This window comes from Castor canadensis, chromosome 1 (genome assembly GCF_047511655.1).
Source record: "Castor canadensis chromosome 1, mCasCan1.hap1v2, whole genome shotgun sequence".
In the NCBI taxonomy this organism is placed as follows: domain Eukaryota; kingdom Metazoa; phylum Chordata; class Mammalia; order Rodentia; family Castoridae; genus Castor; species Castor canadensis.
The window spans coordinates 127,002,105-127,023,523 of record NC_133386.1 but is presented as its reverse complement, the minus strand read 5'-3'; the positions used below and the strand labels follow the sequence as shown (position 1 = coordinate 127,023,523).

The window sequence follows — 21,419 nt, the reverse complement described above, 5'->3', positions numbered from 1 at the left end:
AGGACTTTGCTGAGACACTGGAGACACACCTGGTTGAGGTAAAGCAGCAGAGAGAGCCGAAAGTATGATACTCTAAACCCCTAGATCATGGAAGGCTTTGCCACACTACAATCTAATAAAAGAACAGCCAGTTTGCCAAGTCCCTGCCCTATAGGCCTGCAGAGCCATTGCTCTGCTCCCCTGGGCTCTCTGCCCCTCAGGCTGCACTGGGTTCCAGCCCCGTGCCAGATCCTCACCCTGCCGGGATCCCCGCCCAAGAGGACCAATGCCCCTCAGGCCCTGCTGGGCCCTAGCTCTGCATGGGGCAACTGGAGCCACACTCCACCAGGATCCCTGCCCTACCAGGAACCTCACCCCTTGGGCCTGGCACAAGCTCAGTGAGAGACAGCTGCATCCCCCGCCATGACAGGATCCCCACCCCTCAGGCCGAGCTGGGCCCCAGCTCTATAGGCATGCCAGATAACCACTCCACCAGGCTCCTGCTCAGGATGCCACTGGAGGGCTCCAAACCTGCCTAAGAGACACACACAGACAGGACTGAATGCTAAAGGAGTAACATCAGCACAGCTAAGACTGCAATTCTACTGTTTCAGAACTGGTGATTTTTTTTTTTTCCTTTCTTTAAGGGTTTGGCTGTCTGGATTGCTATTTGATCAGCCACTACCTCACCCATTCTTTTACCTCTCTTCTCTCTTTCTTTTATTTTTCCTTCTCTTTCTCTTTTTTATCCTTCTCTCTTAGTTTTGTTAGTATTAATATTGTAACCCAGCTAGTACTAAATTACACATAATCCAGGGATAGAAATGGTACCTAGTGGAAATACGGGAAGAAGAAAAAGGGATGGAAACCATTCTGTCCCCTCCAAAATAAAGCAGTAGAGAATTTAGAGCGACATGAAGAAAATGGATACCCAGATCCAGACTCCAACAAAACAAAGATAAACTATACCAAGGAACCCAATGAAGCCCACAAGAACACTTGGAAAGAAGAAATCCTGTAAGTAGTTAATGAGAATTTCATAGAGCTGTTACTACATGTGGTCAACAAAACATACAGGAAGCACTCAAGAAATTCCAAGAAAACAAAAACAGAGAATATGAGAAAACACAGAAACAAATAAATGAAATCATAGGAGCCTTAAATAAACACCAAACTGAAACAGAGATCACCATAAACAGAGAAATAAATGAATTAAGGGCAAAAATTGACAATATTAAAGAGGAAGTAACCCACAATATGGAAAACCTCAGAAAAAAGATTGAAACAGAAATACAAAACAAAAAGGAAGGCCATTCAAGCAGACTAGAACAAACAGAAGACAGAATCTAAGAACTTGAAGATGAAATGGTAATTAAAGGAAAAACTGAAGAACTATTAGTTAAACAACTCAAGACCTGTGAAAAGAAAATTCAAGAACTCACCGACTCCATCAAAAGACCAAACCTGAGAATCATGGGCATTGAATAAGGAGAAGAAGTGCAAGCAAAAGGAATGTATAATATATTCAACAAAATAATAACAGAGAATTTCCCAAATCTAGAGAAAACTATGCCCATCCATGTACAGGAAGCCTCCAGAACATCTAACAGACTTGACCAAAATAGAACTACCCCACTACATATTATCATTAAAACAACAAGTACAGAGCCTAGAGAAAGAATATTGAAGCCTGTAAGAGAGAAAAAACAAATAACATGCAAAGGTAAACCCATCAAAATCACAGCAGATTTCTCAATGGAAACCTTAAAAGCAAGAAGAGCATGGAGTGAGGTCTTCCAAGCACTGAATGAAAATAACTTCAACCTTAGGATACTCTACCCAACAAAACTATCACTCAAAATAGATGGAACAATAAAAGTCTTCCTTGAAAAGCAGAAATTAAAACAAAATATGATCACCAAGCCACCATTACAAAAGATTCTCCAAGGAATTCTGCACACAGAAAATGAAAGCAAACACAACCATGAAAGAGCAGGCAATACCAAAACACAGGAGAAGAAGAAGGCAAGAAATAGAGAGTAACACTGATTCAGCTATACACAATCAAACTCTTAATCAACAAAGACAACTACATGACAGGGATCATCACGTACTTATCAATACTAACAATGAGTGTTAACAGACTAAATTCCCCCATCAATAGACACCAATTGGCAGACTGGGTTAAAAAGGAAGATCCAACAATCTGCTGCCTACAGGAGACCCACCTCATGGACAGAAATAAACACTAGCTGAAAGTGAAAGGCTTGAAAATGATTTACCAAGCAAATGGTCCCCGAAAACAGGCAGGGGTAGTAATACTTATCTTGGACAAAGTAGACTTCAAACTTACATTGATCAAACGAGATAAAGAAGGACACTTCATACTAATAAAAGGGGAAAAACACCAAAAGGAAATAACAATTATCAACCTATATGTACCCAACATCAATGCACCCAATTTCATCAAACATACACTGAAGGACCTAACAATATATATAAACTCCAGCACAGTGGTAGTGGGAGACCTTAATACCCTCCCATCACCAATAGATAGGTAATCCAAACAAAAAATTCATAAAGAAATCCTAGAACTAAATCACACCATAGATCAAATGGGCCTAGCTTATGTCTACAGAATATTTCATCCAACTTCTGCACAATATACATTCTTCTCAGCAGCCCATGGAACCTTCTCAAAAACTGATCATATCTTAGGGCACAAAGCAAGCCTCAGAAAATATAAGAAAATAGAAATAATCCCATGCATTCTATCTGACCACAATACATTAAAATTAGACATCAACAACAAAGACAGCAGTAAAAAGCATGCAAACAGTTGGAAGATGAACAACACTGTGCTCAGTGATGAATGGGTCATTGATGAAATAAAAGAAGAAATTAAAAGGTTCCTGGAAGTTAATAAAAATGAAAACACAACCTACCAGAACCTATGGGACACAGCAAAGACAGTCTTAAGAGGAAAGTTTATAGCCATGAATGCATATATTAAAAATGCAGAAAGATCTCAAATCAATGACCTAACACTACAATTCAAACTCCTAGAAAAACAAGAATAAGAAAATCCCAAAACAAGCAGAAGGAAAGAAATAATTAAAATAAGGGCTGAAATCAATGAAATAGAAACAAAAAAAAAATACAAATAATCAATTAAACAAAAAGCTGGTTCTTTGAAAAAATAAATAAGGTTGACAGACCCCTGGCAAACCTGACTAAAATGAGGAGAGAAAAAAATCAAAATCAGTAAAATCAGAAATGCAAAAGGGGAGATAACAACAAACACCACAGAAATCCAGGAAATCGTCAGAGACTACTTTGAGAGCCTACACTCTAATACAATTGAAAATCTTGAAAAAATGGACATATTTCTAGAAACTAACAACCACCCAAAACTGAACCAAGAGGATATTAATTACCTGAATTGATCTATAACACAAAAAGAAATTGAAGCAAACATCAAGAGTCTCACAAAAAAGAAAAAGTCCAGGACCTGATGGATTCACTGCTAAATTCTATCAGACATACAAAGAAGAACTAATACCAACTATCCTTAAACTGTTCCACAAAATAGAAAGGGAAGGAGCACTGCCTAGCTCATTTTATAAATGCAATATTACTCTCATCCCATAACCAGACAAAGACACCTCCAAACAGGAGAACTGTAGGCTAATTTCCTTAATGAATATCGATGCAAAAATCCTTAATAAAAAAAAGGCAAACTGAATCCAACAACACATCAGAAAGATCATACATTATGACCAAGTTGGCTTCATCCCAGGGATGCAGGGGTGGTTCAACATAAGCACATCTATAAATGTAATACAGCACATCAATAGAAGCAAAGACAAAAACCTCTTGATCGTCTCAATAATGCAGAAAAAGCCTTCAATAAAATCCAACACCACTTCATAATAAAAGCTCTAAGAAAACTAGGAATAGAGGAAATGTACCTCAACATTGTAAAGGCTATATATGATAATCCTATACAGCCAACATCACACTTAACGGTGTAAAACTTAAACCATTCCCCCTAAAATCGGGAATGAGTCAAGGGTGCCCACTATCCCCACTCTTATTCAACATAGCACTGGAATTTCTAGCTAAAGCAATTAGGCAAGAAGAAGAAATAAAAGGAATACAAATAGGTAAAGAAACTGTCAAAACTCTACCCAAAAAATCTTAGACACCATAAACAGCTACAGTAAGGTGGCAGGATACAAAATCAACTTACAAAAATCTTTAGCTTTTCTATACACAACAATGAACGAACTGATTCATGCACAATAGCCTCAAAAAATCAAATACCTAGTAGGAAATTTAACAAAGGATGTGAATGACCTCTACAAGGAGAATTAAAAACTCCTGAAAAAAGAGATCCAGGAAGACTACAAAAGATGGAAGTATCTCCCTTGCTCATGGATTGGTAATAAAAATGGCTATACCACTGAAATCAATCTACATGTTTAATGCAATTCCCATCAAAATCCCAATGACTTTCATCACAGAGATTGAAAAATCTACCCTAAAGTTCATTTGGAAACAAAAGAGACCATAAATAGCCAAGGCAATACTGAGCAAAAAGAGCAATGCTGGAGATATCACAATACCTGACTTCAAACTATATTACAAAGGCATAGCAATAAAAACATCATGGTACTGGCACAAAAACAGAAATGAAGACCAGTGGAACAGAATAGAGGACCTAGATATGAATCCACACAACTATACCCACCTCACTTATGACAAAGGTGCCAAAAATATACAATGGAGAAAATACAGCCTCTTCAACAAATGTTGTTGGGAAAAGTGATTACCCATCTACAAGAAACGGAAACTAGATCCATGTCAATCACCTTGTATTAGTATTAACTCAAAATGCATCAAGGACCTAAACATCAGACCTGAAACTCTGAAGTTACTACAGGAAGGAGCAGGAAACACTCTGGAACTAACACTAACACTAACACTCCCAGCAGCCCAGCAACTAAAAGAAAGGATGGACAAATGTGACTTCATAATATTAAAAAGCTTCTGTACAACAAAAGAAATGGTCTCTAAACTGAAGAGACCACTGACAGAGTGGGAGAAAATATTTGCCAGCCACACATCAGATAAGAGATTGATAACCAGAATATACAGGGAACTTAAGAAACTAAGCTCTGCCAAAATCAATGAACCAATTAAGAAATGGGCAACTGAACTAAACAGACCTTTCTCAAAAAAAGAAATTCAAATGGCCAAAAGGCATAAGGAAAAATGCTCACCATCTCTAGTCGTAAAGGAAATGCAAATCAAAACCACACTAAGATTCCACCTCACCCTTGTTAGAATAGCCATCGTCAAAAACACCACCAACAACAAGTGTTGGCAAGGATGTGGGGAAAAAGGAACCCTCATACACTGCTGGTGGGAATGTAAGCTGGTACAACCACTCTGGAAAAAAATTTGGAGACTTCTTAAAAATCTAAATATAGGCCTGCCATATGATCCAACAATCCCACTCCTGGGGCTATACCCAAAGCAATGCGACACAGGTTACTACAGAGGCACCGGAACTCCCATGTTTATTGCAGCACTATTCACAATAGCTAAGTTATGGAAACAACCAAGATGCTCCACTATTGATGAATGGATCAAGAAAATGTGGTATTTATACACAATGGAATTTTACTCATCTATGAAGAAGAATGAAATCTTATCATTTGCAAGTAGATGGATGGAACTGGAGAACATCATTCTGAGCAGGCAAATGCAGCAATGTGGTTGGACTTGGATCACATGACAAGGGGAGAGCACATACGGGAGATATAGGAATAGGTAGAAAACCCAAAACACGAAAGCATTTGATGTCTCCACTCCAGACGAACTAACACAGAAACCTTAAACCGACAGAGATTATCATGAGAAGGGGATCAGGAACCAGTGTAAAGATCAGTTAGAGATGAATCAACTTGCGTTGCAACACATTTGTACATGAAAGCAATGCCAGGAATATTTCTGTACAGCTACCTTAACTCAACTAGCAAAAACACTTTGTCTTCCATACTATGCTTATGTCTTTTCTTCAACAAAATTAGTGATAAGGGCAGAGCAGGACCTGCCTGGAAGTGAGGGAGAGAGGAGGAAAGAGTGGGAGTGGGTGGCAGGGGGGAGAAATGACCCAAACAATGTGTACACATGTGAATAAATAAATAATTTTAATAAACACATTAAAAAGATCGACTTGATTTCATCCCAGGTTTGAAGGATAGCTCAACCTATGTAAATCAGCAAATATAGTACAGAACATAAAAAGAATCTGAATAGATGCAGAAAAGGCTTTTGACAAATGCAATGTCTTTTCATGATAAAAGCTATGATGAGACTAGAAATAGAACATATATTTCTCAATACAATGAAGACTGTATATGACAAACCTATAGCCAATATCATACTCAATGGGAAATAACTGAAATCATTTCTTCTAAAGTCAGGGATGAGATAAGGGTCTGCACTCTCCACTCTTACTTAAGATAGTACTGGAATTCCTAGCAGAGCAATAAGGTAAGTGAAAGAAATAAAAGGGAATTAAATAGGAAAGGAAGAAGTCATTGTGGTATTTGTATATGATAGGATCCTATTCTTAAATATCTAAAGACTCCGCTAAAAAAAAAAAAAAAGAAAAGAAAAACTCCTAGATCTGATTAATACCTTTGGCAAAATTACAAGATTTAAAAAATCGTCTTTTCTATATGCTAATAATGAACGGGTTGAGAAATAAGTGAGGAAAACAATTCCATTCACAATAGTCTCCAAAAAATACCAAAGGATAAGTCTAACTTTAGTGATGACCTCTACAGTGAAAATTATAGAACCTTGAAGAAAGAAATTAAAGAAGAGCTGGGCAATGGTGGCTCAAGCCTGTACTCCTATATTCTCAGGAGGCAGAGATCAGGAGGATCATGTTTCAAATCCATCTAGGCAAACAGTTTGCAAGACCCTGTCTTGAAAAAAAATCCTTCACAAAGCCTGGTGGAGTGGCTTAAGGTTTAAGCCTTGAGTTCAAACTCCAGTACCACAAAAAAAAGAAAAAGAAAGAAATTGAAGAAGACACCAGAAGATGAAAAGACCTCTCACAATCATGGATTGGCAGCATTAATATTGTGAAATGCTTTTATCATGTGCTCATAGTCCAATCCCCTCGTTGTGTTTGCCCTTGATCTAATGTCCACATATGAGGGAGAACATACGATTTTTGGTCTTTTGGGCCAGGCTAACTATGAGCACATGATAAAAGCGAGAGCACACAAGGAAGGGGTGAGAATAGGTAAGACACCTAAAAAACTAGCTAGCATTTGTTGCCCTTAATGCAGAGAAACTAAAGCAGATACCTTAAAGCAACTGAGGCCAATAGGAAAAGGGGAACAGGTACTAGAGAAAAGGTTAGATCAAAAAGAATTAACCTAGAAGGTAACACCCACGTACAGGAAATCAATGTGAGTCAATGCCCTGTATAGCTATCCTTATCTCAACCAGCAAAAACCCTTGTTTCTTCCTATTATTGCTTATACTCTCTCTACAACAAAATTAGAAATAAGGGCAAAATAGTTTCTGCTGGGTATTGGGGGGGGAGAGGGAGGGGGAGGAGTGGGTGGTAAGGGAGGGGGTGGGGGCAGGGGGGAGAAATGACCCAAGCCTTGTATGCACATATGAATAATAAAAGAAAAATGAAAAAAAAAAAAGAAAATGGGAATACTACTAAAAGCAATCTACAGATTCAATGCAATCCCCATCAAAATCTCCCATCCAAGTACTAACCAGGCCCGACCCTGCTTAGCTTCCGAGATCAGACGAGATCGGGCGCGTTCAGGGTGGTATGGCCGTAGACTCAAAATCTCAAAAGCTTTCTTTATAGACATAGAAAATTAATCATGATATTTTTATAGAAACACAAAAATGCCATGATGGAGGTATCTCAATATCAGATTTCCATTATACTACACAGCCGTAGTAACATAAACAGCATGGTATGGCACAAAAACAGAAACAAAATCCAGTGGAACAAAACAGAAGCATAAACTCACATTGCTACCAGCATTTGATTTTTGACAAAGGAGCCCAAAACATGTGATGAAGAAAAGACAAATGGAGCTGGTAAATCTGGTTATGTACACACAAAGACTGAAACTAGACCCCTATCTCTTACCTTGTAAATAAATCAATTCAAAGTATACCAAAGATCTTAATGTAAAACCTAGAACTACTACAGGAAAATATAGGAGAAACTCCTAAAGATGTAGGCATAAGCAAATACTTTCTGAATAGGACTCTAATTGACCAGAAAATAGAACAAATTGTTGACAAATGGGACTATATCAAATTTAAAACACCTTCATAATTAAAGGAAACAATTATGAGAATTAAGAGACAACCCACTGAAGTGGTAGAGAATCTGCCTAGTCTTCATGAGGCCCAAGTTCAAGCCCCTGTACTGCAAAAAAGAAAACAAATAAACAAAAGTAAATACAAATGAGAACCCACAGAATGGGAGGAAATTTTTGTTAGCTATTCTTTCGAATAGTTCAATATACATACATATCCTGAATATACAAAGAGCTCAAAAAAGTTAAACAGCAAAAAACCCAAATAATACAATTAATAAATGTGCAAATGTATTAGACAGTTCTTTGAAGACAAAGTCAAAGGGCTAAAAAATACATGAAGAAATGTTCAATGACCTTAGCCATAATGGAAATGAAAATCAAAACTACATTGAGATTCTATCTCACCCCAGTCAGAATGACTATCATCAAGAAAACAAACAATACCAAATGTTTGCAAAGATCTGAGGGAAAATGAACCCTCTCTGCCATTGTTGGGACTGTAAATGAGTCCAGCCACTGAAGAAATCAGTATCAATGTTCATCAAAAAGCTAAAAATAGACCTACCTTATAACCCTGATATACCACTCTTGGGCATATATCCAAGAGCATAAATCAGCATAGAAGAGGGGACCTGCACACCCATGTTTGTTGCAGTATTAGTCACAATAGCCTAGTGTGGAATCAGCTTAGGTATCCAAAACAGATGAATAAATAAAGAAAATGCAGCATATATACAGAAGGGATTATTATTCAGCCATATGGAAGAATTAAATTATGCCATTTTTAGGAAAATGGATGGAGCTGAAATCATCATACTGAGTGAAATAAGCCAAGCTCAAAAAGCCAAATATCACATTTTCTCTTATATGTGGAATCTATGTCTTAAATGGTAAAAATAACAATAGTAATTGGATTTGAGTGAAAAGTGACACTGTCTGTGGAGGTGGTTCAACAGAAGGAGGTGGGGGCGGGAATGGAGAGGGTACCAGTTTAAAGATGATCAAAGTACATTACTGGTATGTATAGAGATACCATAAAGAAATCCATCAATTATTGTTTTATAAATGGAAAGAGGAAAATGAGATAAGGAAACATAATAGAAGGGGGTAAACTTGCTTACAATATACTGTATGTATAGAATTTTCACAGGAATCCCTCTGGTACTATTAGTAAATCCTAAATTTAAAAAAAGGAATTATAAAATGGTAGAGTCATTATGGAAAACAGTATTTGGGACTTTTTTTTTGCCCTCCATTTTTCCTTTATTTTATTTTATTTTTCAGAGACAGTCTCACACTTTCTGGATCTGACCTCAAATTGTGACTCTCCTATCTTGGCCTTATGAATATCTGTGATTAAAGATATGCACCACTACTCCTAGATAAATGCTTCTTAGAAATTAAAAATTAAATTATCATATAATACGCTTCTGAGAGTTTACTCAAAAGAGTTGAAATCATGATTTTGAAGAGATATTTGCATTGCCATGGGCAATGCATCATTATATACAGTAGCCAAGCTGTATAAGGAAACTGAATGTCCATTCATAGATAAAGGGATAAAGAAAAATTGGTATAAATGCATACAGATACATCCAATGGAACATTACTCACCCTTGAAAGAAATGAAGTCGTGTTACATGTGAAAATATGGAATAACCTTGAGAACACTATGCTAAGTGAATTAAGTAGTCACAGAAAGAAAAATATTGCCTGATTCTAAGGTATCTAACATAGTTGAAACTCACAAAAGCATACAGTAGAATGTTAGTTGCAAGGGACTTGTGGGAGGTGTAAATGAGGAGTTGCAGTTCAGTGTGTATAAAATTTCAGTTCTAAGAGATGAAAAAATTCTACATATCTACTGTGTGACATTTTATTGAGATAAGAATATTGTACTGCACATTTAAAATTTATTAAGAGATTAGACATCATGGGTTTTTTCTACCACAATTTAAAAGAAAAAAAAAGAGAAATGATAGATATGTTGAGCCTGAAGTTACTTACCCAACTGTTTTCAAAAAGATGTTTCTTGAGCAGACTGTTGTCTCAGGTGCTTCCTTGCATGAATGTAGATGTGCATGGGTTACAAAATTTCATAATATCAGGTTTTATTTTAAATGTTTTCAAGTATTTTATCATGTATTTAATCTAGTTTCTTTAGATAAGTCCTCAGAGCTATAGACTTCCAGAACGTTTTCAAATATTTTGGTCACAGCAAAATTCTTTTAAAATACAGACTTCTTAGGCTTAAAAACTAGTAACAATCCTAACTATGATTTTTTTCTCTCAGGATGTCTGAATGCCTTGTCATCTCTGATCTCCTTGAATGGTGAACTGTTCCTTAGAAAAGTATGTCTCTTGGAACCATATAATACCTGATTCTGGGTATCAATGTAGATGGAAAACATCCTAATGCATCAAACATCAATGAAAACCACAGAGTTAAACGTGACAGAGTACCAAGAGTCATTATGTTGATGAGATAATTGAATACCACCAGCAATGACTGAAAGTTCCAATGGGAAATATTTATCTTGAGGAAATAAACAGAGATGACTCATGAAACATAAAATAAGACACCTCTAATAAAACCAGAGGGATCTGAGAAAATATTTTACAAAATAATATGAAAAATGTTATGAGGGAAAAAGAACAAAGTACAAGAAACGACTATTGGGGAATAAAGAAATGATTACAGATATTTAAAAGAAATAATGTGATGATTCAAGGCCAGCCTGGACTACATAGTAAGTTCTGGACCAGGCTGGACTGTACCTCAAGAACCTTTGTGAAAAATAAGTAAATAAATAAATAATAAGTAAACACAAGCAAGATTTCAGGAAAAAGTGGATTCATTGAAGGGGGGTGTGGTGTTAAGCCTGGGTAAGAAGCTTGAAACCACATTAGTCTCCTCTGCTACAGGCACTACAAAACACTCCAAAATGTAGTGCCTAGAGGGATTGAGGGGAAGTAGGAGTGTAGACTTCATTTGATAGAACAGAAAACATTAGTGACATCTTGGAGGGGAATTAGGATTTTTTCAAAAAAAACCCAAAAACACGTAATTAAAAACACTGAAAACAACAACACCATTACTATTCAAGGATGCCATGGCTCAAATAGGAAACTATTTAAAATATGAACAGATTTCAGGCTGTAGCAAGAATGTAAGAAAAAAAGAATTAACTTGAATATGTTTCTAGGAACATTTTTCCTTAAGTGGCCCAAAATATCTTGGCATTGGATTCCCACGAAGGAAATTCACTTTTAGTCCAAGATTGAACACTATTTATCTAGCCATAAATGTCTTTGATTGAATTTTAGCTTTGTGACTTTATGCATTTAAATGCTGCACAAAGTCATAAAAAATTGACTATGGTTGTAAGAGATAAGTGTTAAGAATTTTGATCATGCCAAAAAAGAAAAATGGAGCTGTCAGATGAATTTCAGAATGTAAAAGGCAAAACAATATTAAGAGAGAATATCAAAAGTTTATAGAATAGAGCAAGGATATAAAATCATACTAGATTATATTGTTAATCAATAAAAAAAGCAAAACAGTTATAAAAATAAAAAGAATGGTATTAGTCAAGGGGAAGACTGCAATCAGGCATGTGAACTGAATGCTTATCTGCACATTGAGGTATCAGTAAGTATTATCTACAGTTAATGAATCAAATTTTAAAAATATATTAATCTAGAGTTACAGAAACAGTTACCAGAAGATTTAAAATCAGAAACAACTGAAAGAGGCTACATCCGAATCTAAGGCTAGTGAAAAATCTCTTTTTACAATCATTTATCCCTTTTAATTTTTTCATCATCATATATACAACTTTTTTAAAAGCCAAGGAAACAAGCAATGAATAAAAAAATTAAAAAGACAAAATTTCCTAAAGTCCATATCTACAATGGTTGCAGTGGATGAGATGAAAAGGCAGATTCTATTGTTAAAGAAACTTAATCAAAGGCTATACTCTTTCAGTAACAAGTAAGTTCTGTGAATCTAATATCTGGCATGATAACTATACTAGAGAAAATTCTTTTCATAAACTATCTATATACTCCCCCATGAATGTCATCCTCCAGTAATAGGGAGTTATTGCTCTAGGGTGAAAGTATGACTGTATTTTCTTCTATCAGCATCCCACTCTTCTGCCATGCCCATTTCACTGTACCTACCAAGAAAATCCCTGTCCTTCTTTCCAAGGTCCAGATCAAATATTGCCTCTCTTGGAAATCACCAGAAGAAGTAAAGGGATGTTTGGTGAGCTCCTGCTGAGTGCTAGGTTAAAGATGTACACAGATGAGACCTTTAGTCACAACAATACTGTCAAGCCAGATTCCAGATGGCAAAATTGGGGAGTAAAGCAAATTGTCCAAAGCCACACAGTTTATAAATAGCTAAGAGGGTATCCTGTCTGATATAAAGCCCATCCTTTGCCCACTTCCCTGTTCATTAACAACTTTTATTACTGAGTTTTCAAGACTTTGTACACATTTAACATAGCCTTCAGCATATCATGCTGCACTTGTTTGTTCACACACATGTACCATCTAATAGGATCTTCATATTCTAGAAGTCAGGAACGCTATTTTATTTCTGTATTCTAAGAATTTTGTATATTATTTGACTTATAGACTAGATTAGCAATCATCATTTTGAGTGAGATAAGCCAAACTCAAATTGCATGTTTTCCCTTTTGTCTAGACCTTAATAATAATAATAATAATAATAACTAAAAGGGGATGTTTGGGGGAACCAGCAGGAGAGGGTGATGGGGATTAAATATGATTGAAATATCTTATATGCATATAAGAAAATAGCATAATAAAATCCACTAAAATCATAAAAATAAAGGGGGTGAATAGGAATAAGAAAGAACTAATGGAAGGGTTGAATTCGATCTAAGTACGTTATATACATGTATGGAGATGTAATGAAAGTCTCCTGTATAACTAATATATATGCTAATAAAAAAAGAAGAGATTTACTAAATTATTGTTGAATCAATGAATGAGTATAAAACAAGAAAATTCCAGATTCAGAAATATTGCTATTTATCAAAATCTTCTGACTTTGATAAATGTTTTACTACTTTCCCAAGTGGTGTTGATATGAAAGACAAAAAGAATCACAATAGCATTTGTATGTGCCTCTCACTTAGTATATTTTGACTGTTGATATTCTTTCAGTGTTATCATGTATTAATACATATGTAAATTTATAAAAGCTTCCAGAAACCTAAGAGGTTAACTAAGAGGAATCATATCATTATAGTGAAATAAGATTCAGAAAGGAGGAAATAACTTTTTAGTGACAAAGCTATTGAGATAGAGGGCAGACTCCATATTTAGTATATCCATGAAATGTTGTGTGCTTGGCTGAGATTTCTTTTCACATATAAGAAAGCTGGAGACATGGGTCAAGTTGTAAGTGGCAGAGAGCTCCTGACTAACAAGTGCAAAGCCCTGAGTTCAATCCTCAGTGCTGCAAATAGAAAAAGCAAGATTGATAGTAGGTAGGAGAGTGATAATGTTTCAGATTTAGACAAAAACAAAACTGAAGTAACATATATTGTATATTATAAGCTTAGTCCTGTGCATGCTAGATCCTGCACAACTGTATAAGGTATGTGCCATGATCATATTTATTTTACAGACTGAGGAAAAATAAGGCTCAGTAAATGAAGCAAGCTGTCCCAACCTCACAACAGGTCAAGCCAGTCAGAGACACTGTTGTGCAACCTTTCAGCCACTACTCTTTTAGAATGCCCACACTTCTATCTTTGCCTTTCATACACCTTTCTTCTATTTGGCTACACTCAAAAGGTAATATGTTGCAGAGGTGTCCTGGGTTGATGGCTAATGTAGTCATCCTCAATATTGCCCCCTCCATGAGACCTCTGGGAGCAGCCTGATAACTGAGAAGTACAAAATACACAGAAGATGAACCTTGGGAACTATCTGAACTATCGTCTCCAAGAACATGTTATTATCATAGGGAAGATAAAATTGACTGTTATGCTCACATAAAATTAATTCCAAAATTGTTCTTTAGCAATGAATGCATTTGAAGTTTAAAAGTAACCATTGGAAACAAAAACAGTTGGTTTATTAGAGGAGTGGGATCTGGGATTTTCCTCTGCTCAACCTCTTCTTTTTCTTTTTGTTCTTTTGCTTTCTGTTACTCTTGCAACAATACTGTTTATTGGATTTTTTCTTAAGGTTTATTGTAAATGTTGTTAATAAGTAAGAAAGGAATTCTTCTATTTTGTGCTCCCATAACTCCAAGATGAGAAAATTGCTAAAATAAGAGAATGATGGTTAATAGAGTTTTATGAGTCTTAAAATGTAAATAAAATATTTACATGGGAAAAGCAATGGCTTTTTAGTGAACTAAGAAATTTGCATTACAACTTGGAGCAACTCATCTTCTACATAGTCTTTCCTATAAAAGCTGAGTATATACACAGCAATGGTAGGAAAGTAGTTTTCATTATGAAAACTATAAAAAATAAATGTGCAAATATAAATGATATATTTGTAACCATACTTCAGGGGTCCTGAAATAAAAGTCAAAAAGCAAGATGGTGTACAATAATATTGCTGTAGGGTACTGATTTATATTATATCCTAGTGCTGGCAGGAGTTCCTAATTATTACTGCAGACAAACACACTACAAAGAGAGAATTTGGCACTTACTGTTCACTTAGAAGAAAGCTCATTTCTTATTTTTACAATATGTAGTAGTTGAAAAAGCTATGTTGTCATTGGCACATTCTTCCAATAAATAATGGTGAGGTATCCACTATGCACAAGGAATTGAGCTAAGGGTTTGGACTATGGTAAGGGAAGTAGTTGAAAGAATTTTTAGAAAATTGTGTGTGTGTGTATGTGTGTGTGTGTGTGTGTGTGTGTGAGCTCATGCTCACACATGTGTGCTGTATTTTTGCCTCAAGGGATTTTCACAGTGGTAAAGACAAACCAACATACTCAGCAGATCTCCAAAAGTCTTCTATGCTGCTCCAAAGTTCTGCTTAAGCTGCTCTTGTGCTATTTTTGTACTTCATTTAGTTCAATTTCTATTTTCCATCTCCATTTTTTAAGCCTTTTCTAGACAAACTTTAGGTAGAATTTATCATTCTCTCCTTTATACCTCTTTATTCAATGGAGACCCTTTGCCATTCTACATTCAATACTCCATTGTATTTACTTGCAAATAACTCAATCTGCTACCTGTATAGGATCCTGGAGGACATTTATACAACCCTAGTACTCAAGAAAATGTCATGCTCATCATGAGTGCTCAATAACATTTGATACATACATGAATGAAATATTTATAATATAAGAAGATGGTAATTTTGATTAAAGTAAGAACCAGTGAAATGGGAGTATAGGAAGGGGTATAAATTCTATAGAAGTTGGAAACAACAGAGGCTTTAAACTTATTATCAAGGGTGATGATGGCAGGACAGATAGGTCAATTACTTTGCAAGCAGATACAAAAATAAATCCATCAGCTATTAATGGTGACCTAAGACAGCCATAGTAAACTGTCGATAGGGCAAATAAAAGCAAGCAGTGGAGACTGTTTTCTTCTGGCACTTTACTAACTTGCAAATTCCCTTTCTGTTCTTTCAAGAATTGAATAAATCTGAATCATTTGTCTATCTTACCTTTCAACTAATCTTTCAACTTTGTACTAATAAATATTCAATGATCTTTCTCACATTATTGGGTATTTATAGGAATCTCTTAATTTATTTATTTATTGTCTCTCTGTCTTCACACTCATCACTATCTATATTTAATAACCCACAAGTGGAACTCTCCACCTGAAGCTTCCTCTCCTCTGTACTTGCTTATCTTTAGCTGTTGCCATTATCTCTCCTCTCTGTCACTGAGAAAAATGAAAAATAGTTGCTTGTTTTTTTTTATTCTTAGCTTTCATTCTTTCTCTTTCCTATCTCTTGGAGTGACTGTATCTTTTCCACTGCTAGCAATCATACTTGGTGTCATGTTGGATTTTGAATTTATATTGTCATTTACATTTCAATCCCATGACAAATATAAATTGAATTTATGTAAGATTATAAAAACTATCTTCTATTCATTGTTATCATCATCATAGATGGTTGAACAAATACTAAGCATTTTCTGTTTTATAGTCCTCATATACTATGACTGTAGTATTGCAAGAGGTAATATTTATTGAGTGCTAATTTTTTGTGTGCATATGTGTAGGGTATACATATATATGCTATCTATACACTTATATATGTATGTATATACATGTAATATGTGTATATATGTACACATAGAGCTTGATTATGAGGTTACTATTTTGGCAAAAAAGAAAACTTAAAAGTAGCATCTGTCACAAAACTTACACGCATTCTGTCATAAAAAAGAATAGTCTTCATTCAACTAAGTGAATACAAAATGACCTAGAGTCCATGGGTCTGTGATTTTTTATATTTTCTTTGCCAATCTGATTTTATTATTCTCTATAGTAAACTTCTATAAAGTGCCTCAGGGTGACACTACAAAATATTTTAAGTTATATTTGGAGTCTCTGAATGGGCATGTTTATTTAAGGAGGCTATCTCTTAGACAAAAGAGGGAATGCCTATTTCCAGATCTTTAACTCACTTCTCACTCTTTCTGAAAGGGATAAGGTAGTGTGTAGGTTATTGTGGGTTAATTAGCATCAGCTATGACAAAAGAAGGATTAATAATTATCACCATACTTAGTCAACTTTCTACTAGAAGTAGAATTATAGAATAAAACAAAACTGACACTTTGCCTCTTTTCAACACAACCAAGGGAAAAAACAGCAACAACAGCCAGATAAAACACTTGCACCCTGGAAAACCCAAAAATAACAGCATTGAATGATTGATTCTGGCCCCTGAGATTTCCCATAAATCTGGATTTCCTGTAGAAGAGTTATGTGTCTGATTTTTGCCAGGCTTATATCAGAATGAAAATATGGCATGACCTTTATGGAAATGATAACCATGTGTGAAAGATTTTGATTGTCTACCACAAATAGACTAATGCACAGCAACTAAGCATCCTTGCTTGTGGCATTACTCCTAATTGTTCTTACATATTTTATCTGGCCAGTGCACTCGTTTCAGGTCATTCCTTTCACTCTTTATTTCATGCTTTGTCATTTAGACATTTTGACAGGCACTTTCTGGATGAGATGGTGTCCACTCTGTCACTCTTCCTGTGAAACCTTAAATTAAAGTGTCCTTCTCTCTGATCGCAACCTTATAAAAGTTCAGCTTGCTCAAGTTCTCCATGTCTTTGGATCTTTGACCATTATGCCCAGTAACTATAGTCTTGTAGTTATGTCTCAGGCTGCTTCTCCATTTTGCTATCTACACCACTCCAGATGAGACAAGGAGGCTGCAGCATTGTGGGGGAGTATTTCTCTTCCCCCACCTCCATGAGACTCTGATAAAACCTCAGGGGGTTATGTTCTGATAAATTAGTTTTCCTTGAAGGTAAGCTTTATTTAAGAACATAAAATTCTGTGCATTTTTTTCATAGCTATTCCCTTCCTCATCTCCTCTCTACTGAAGCTTAATAAGACTCTTCATTGTGAGTACTTGTCTGAGCTTCTGAATATAAAACTTGCCAGATTGTGGTCAGTATTATCTCATTCCCCCCTTACCCAGGCTAAATCTCCAATGAGTTGCTCATTACATTTCCTGCTGTGGCTCTGTGTCCTCTGGGGTTTTCTGGTTCTGGGCTTCTGGGCTAGTAAGTATGATTCCATCTGCCTATCTGTCTCTTCATTTTGGGGGCAGCATGCCCTATAATAAAATGTCAGTTCTCTGATGGACTTAAGAAATGTTGAATTCCAGTTTATTTAACTTTTCCCTTTTCTCAGATGAACAATGAGAATAATGAATTCTAACCTCAAATCTTCCTATAGGCTGAGCCAGAAACAGGAAGTTTATCCATCATCCTTCTTTTGTTTTATCTTCCTTCTCTATCACACAAAATTTTTCTAGACTCTTACTGTAGCATGAAATCCAACTTCTAAATTAAACATCTCTTTAGCTTCTCTGCCTCTGGACTACTAGGGAATTATGAAGAAAATTGTAATACCTTCAAGACCTGAGGTAACTTTCCTCCTTTAGTATTTCTGTCCATTATCTCTGTGTCCATCAGTTACTTGGCACGTTAAGATAGAAATCTTCCTTAGTCCTTCCTACCCAGTTAAACCTCTAGGTTCTGTCTCTTAGAAACTTCACTTCTCTGTTCACTTACATTCACCATTAATAAAACCATATTAGTCACTTTATCCAGTGATTGCCTTTTATTTTATGGTGTCAGTCTTGATCTTTTTAATTCATTTTTCCAAAAGGTAGCTAGACAGATGATTCCAACATGTAAATTTAATTGCCATGTCCCTTACCTTCCACCCACCAAAAATCCCATGTTTTTTTCCTCACAGGCTTTAGGATATAGTCTATGTTCAATATAGACACAGTATGATTCTTAAATCCCCAATAAGTTGTTATCTGACTAACTCTTCAACCATGGCTCTTGTCATTTAACCTTCTATTCTACTGAGCCATATGTTTACAAACTCCATTTTCAGGTGAGAATATGGTCTTTCATGTCTTGACAAGTTTGTAGGAGATGAATTCTTATTCTTTTATATCTCAAATAAAGTATCAATTATACCAATAATAATGAGTTTTTAAGACTTGGTTACTTCTTTTCCTTTCTTTAGAAACTTTCTTTCTTTGTATTTAGTAGAATTATTATCATATCAACTTTATGTGCTTCTTGTCTTTTTTCCAAGAGGAAAGAGATCTTATCTCTTATTCATTATCATATCCTTAGTATCTAGCATACTGTCAGCCACACAAAATGCATGCAATGAATATTTATAATGAGCTGAAAGAGGATGCCTTATGGAATTACATAAAACATGAAATTAGGCTCTAACTCTATATTTTTAACCTGCCTGTTGAACTTACATGCTTATACTCTTACTATAAACTGTAAGCTATCATAGTCAGCAGAAGTTGTAAACCACCAGCCTACAGGCTGTATGCTACCCACAATAGTTTATTTTGGTATTCTGCATAGTTGGGAGAAAAATGGCACCAACACTTAAGGAGAAAAATACTAAAATCTTAATTTCCATTTAATCTTAAAAGTCCTAGAACCTAGAAACACAGGCCCCAAATATGTTCTGTGTTTAGTCAGATAAAGGCATCCATGGAGGGATATTTTCGTTGTTATTTACAAACCTGATGTTACTGGGCAAGTTTTCCAACACATTTAATCTTTAATGAAATTTTCTTTAAAATATAGTGTAATAATTACAATTGCTGTGGCCATGAAAGTCATAATTATGTAGGATATGAAAGACATTAATTATATAATGTGTTCATAGTATCTGAAACAAGGAAAGCATTCAGGACAAAACATTAATAGTTTACTATTATTTACTATTAAAATCAGCTAGGGGCTTCTGAGTCAAGTTTGAATGCATTCATGATTTCTGCTAAAAGACAAGTTGGTTCAAACCTGAATGAATTCTATATTTCACCAAAGAATTCTGTTAGTTATTGAGTAATTCATTCTTTCCATCACTATGGTTGTTGTGTCTCTTCATGTTATTCGTCAGGTCCCATCCAGTAAAAGTGAGTGTAGTTCTCATTTCCTTTCTCTCCCACTGCTTTACTCGCTGAGACAGATAAAGCTTCTGCTTCTCTTACTGCCTCTCTGCCCACACTCATCATCTATTCCTAAAAGGAAAAGGAATTCCAAACTAGATTTTCAGAGATGAGAGCATTAATTGGGTGACCTTCATTATAGGGTATGATAAAACAAAACACTCCTGCAAAATCCTTCCTCTGATTCTTCTTGTCTTTATATTTTTCAGCAGATTCCAGTGAACCCTGACTTTTTTGCACATTATCATGTCTTTTCCAGTCCTCGCTACAAAGATAAATGGATGTGTAAACAAAGAGCTTGTGCTTCAGGGCCAGTCAGATGTTTTTGAAGCACAGCTTTCCTCATTTTTTTTTGTTCGTTTTATTCTATTGGCCTGGAGTCAGTTTGCATCCTAAGCCAGTTTCACCTTAATTATGAAGGGCAAACATATTCTTTACTATTCATGTCTTTAATTGTTTTGATCAATGCTAGTAATACTTTGAACAGAACATTCCCCACAGTGTCCCTGATGGGTGAAAGGGTAAAATATGTACCTAGATTTTAGTTTCCAAAAGGCATTCAGAACAATTTTTGATACTGAGAAACTAGGTTCCTATATTTAGAAAGCTTGAATAGAATTGGTGGTTAGAGAAACAAGAGGCAAATAGGAGCAGTTCTTTTAGAAACTTTGGTAAAGGGCAGTTGTCCTTGCAGAGGTAAATTAGATGTCCAGGGTATGGAAGCTTCAGTCACAGGACTTTTGAACACTGGCTTATTGTGTCACTTTCTATCCTGTGCCTAATCCTTGCAGGCTAGGCCTACAGGCTATGCAAAGCACCAAAACACTACTACGTGGAATTTATGGCTCTAGGGTTAGTTATGCTGGATAAGAGGAGATGCCATAAACTGATTGCTTCGTTTTGCTTTCTGAATTTCTCTCACCTAATCTTGTCTCACAACTACATGGAAAAGACATTTCTAAGTGGGACATTCCCCCAAATGAACGCTGCTGCAAGAGGGACTGTCTCCAGCACATGAATCTTGGGGAGATAAACCATATTCCAACTCCAACACCAGTGTTAGTAGAGTTCAGGTTTAACACACTGGTAGAATTTTTGTTTGTGCCCCCATTCAAGTGTGAATGGTAAACAAGGCTTGAGAAATTAAATAACAACCATAGAGGAAACTGATGTAAGTGTAAGGAATATAGCAAATGAGGTATTTAAAAGTGACCTTCTGAATGAATAGACTTGGGAATGTTTGTAGAAATACTACAGGATTTATGGACTCTTGAAACTCCTGAGAGAAGCCCTTGACATAACCATATGTGTGTGAAGAACATACAACAATTCAG

The 21,419-nt window shown here is 35.7% G+C and overlaps 1 protein-coding gene and 1 pseudogene across 11 annotated transcripts in view; both read right to left on the bottom strand.

Annotated features, from left to right (window-relative positions):
- The window catches only part of Tenm4 (teneurin transmembrane protein 4), a 2,881,475-nt gene that overhangs the window by 2,198,573 nt on the left and 661,483 nt on the right, over positions 1 to 21,419 (bottom strand). The gene's annotated exons all lie outside the window — the stretch shown is intronic.
- Positions 7,746 to 7,867, bottom strand: LOC141415807 (5S ribosomal RNA; annotated as a pseudogene).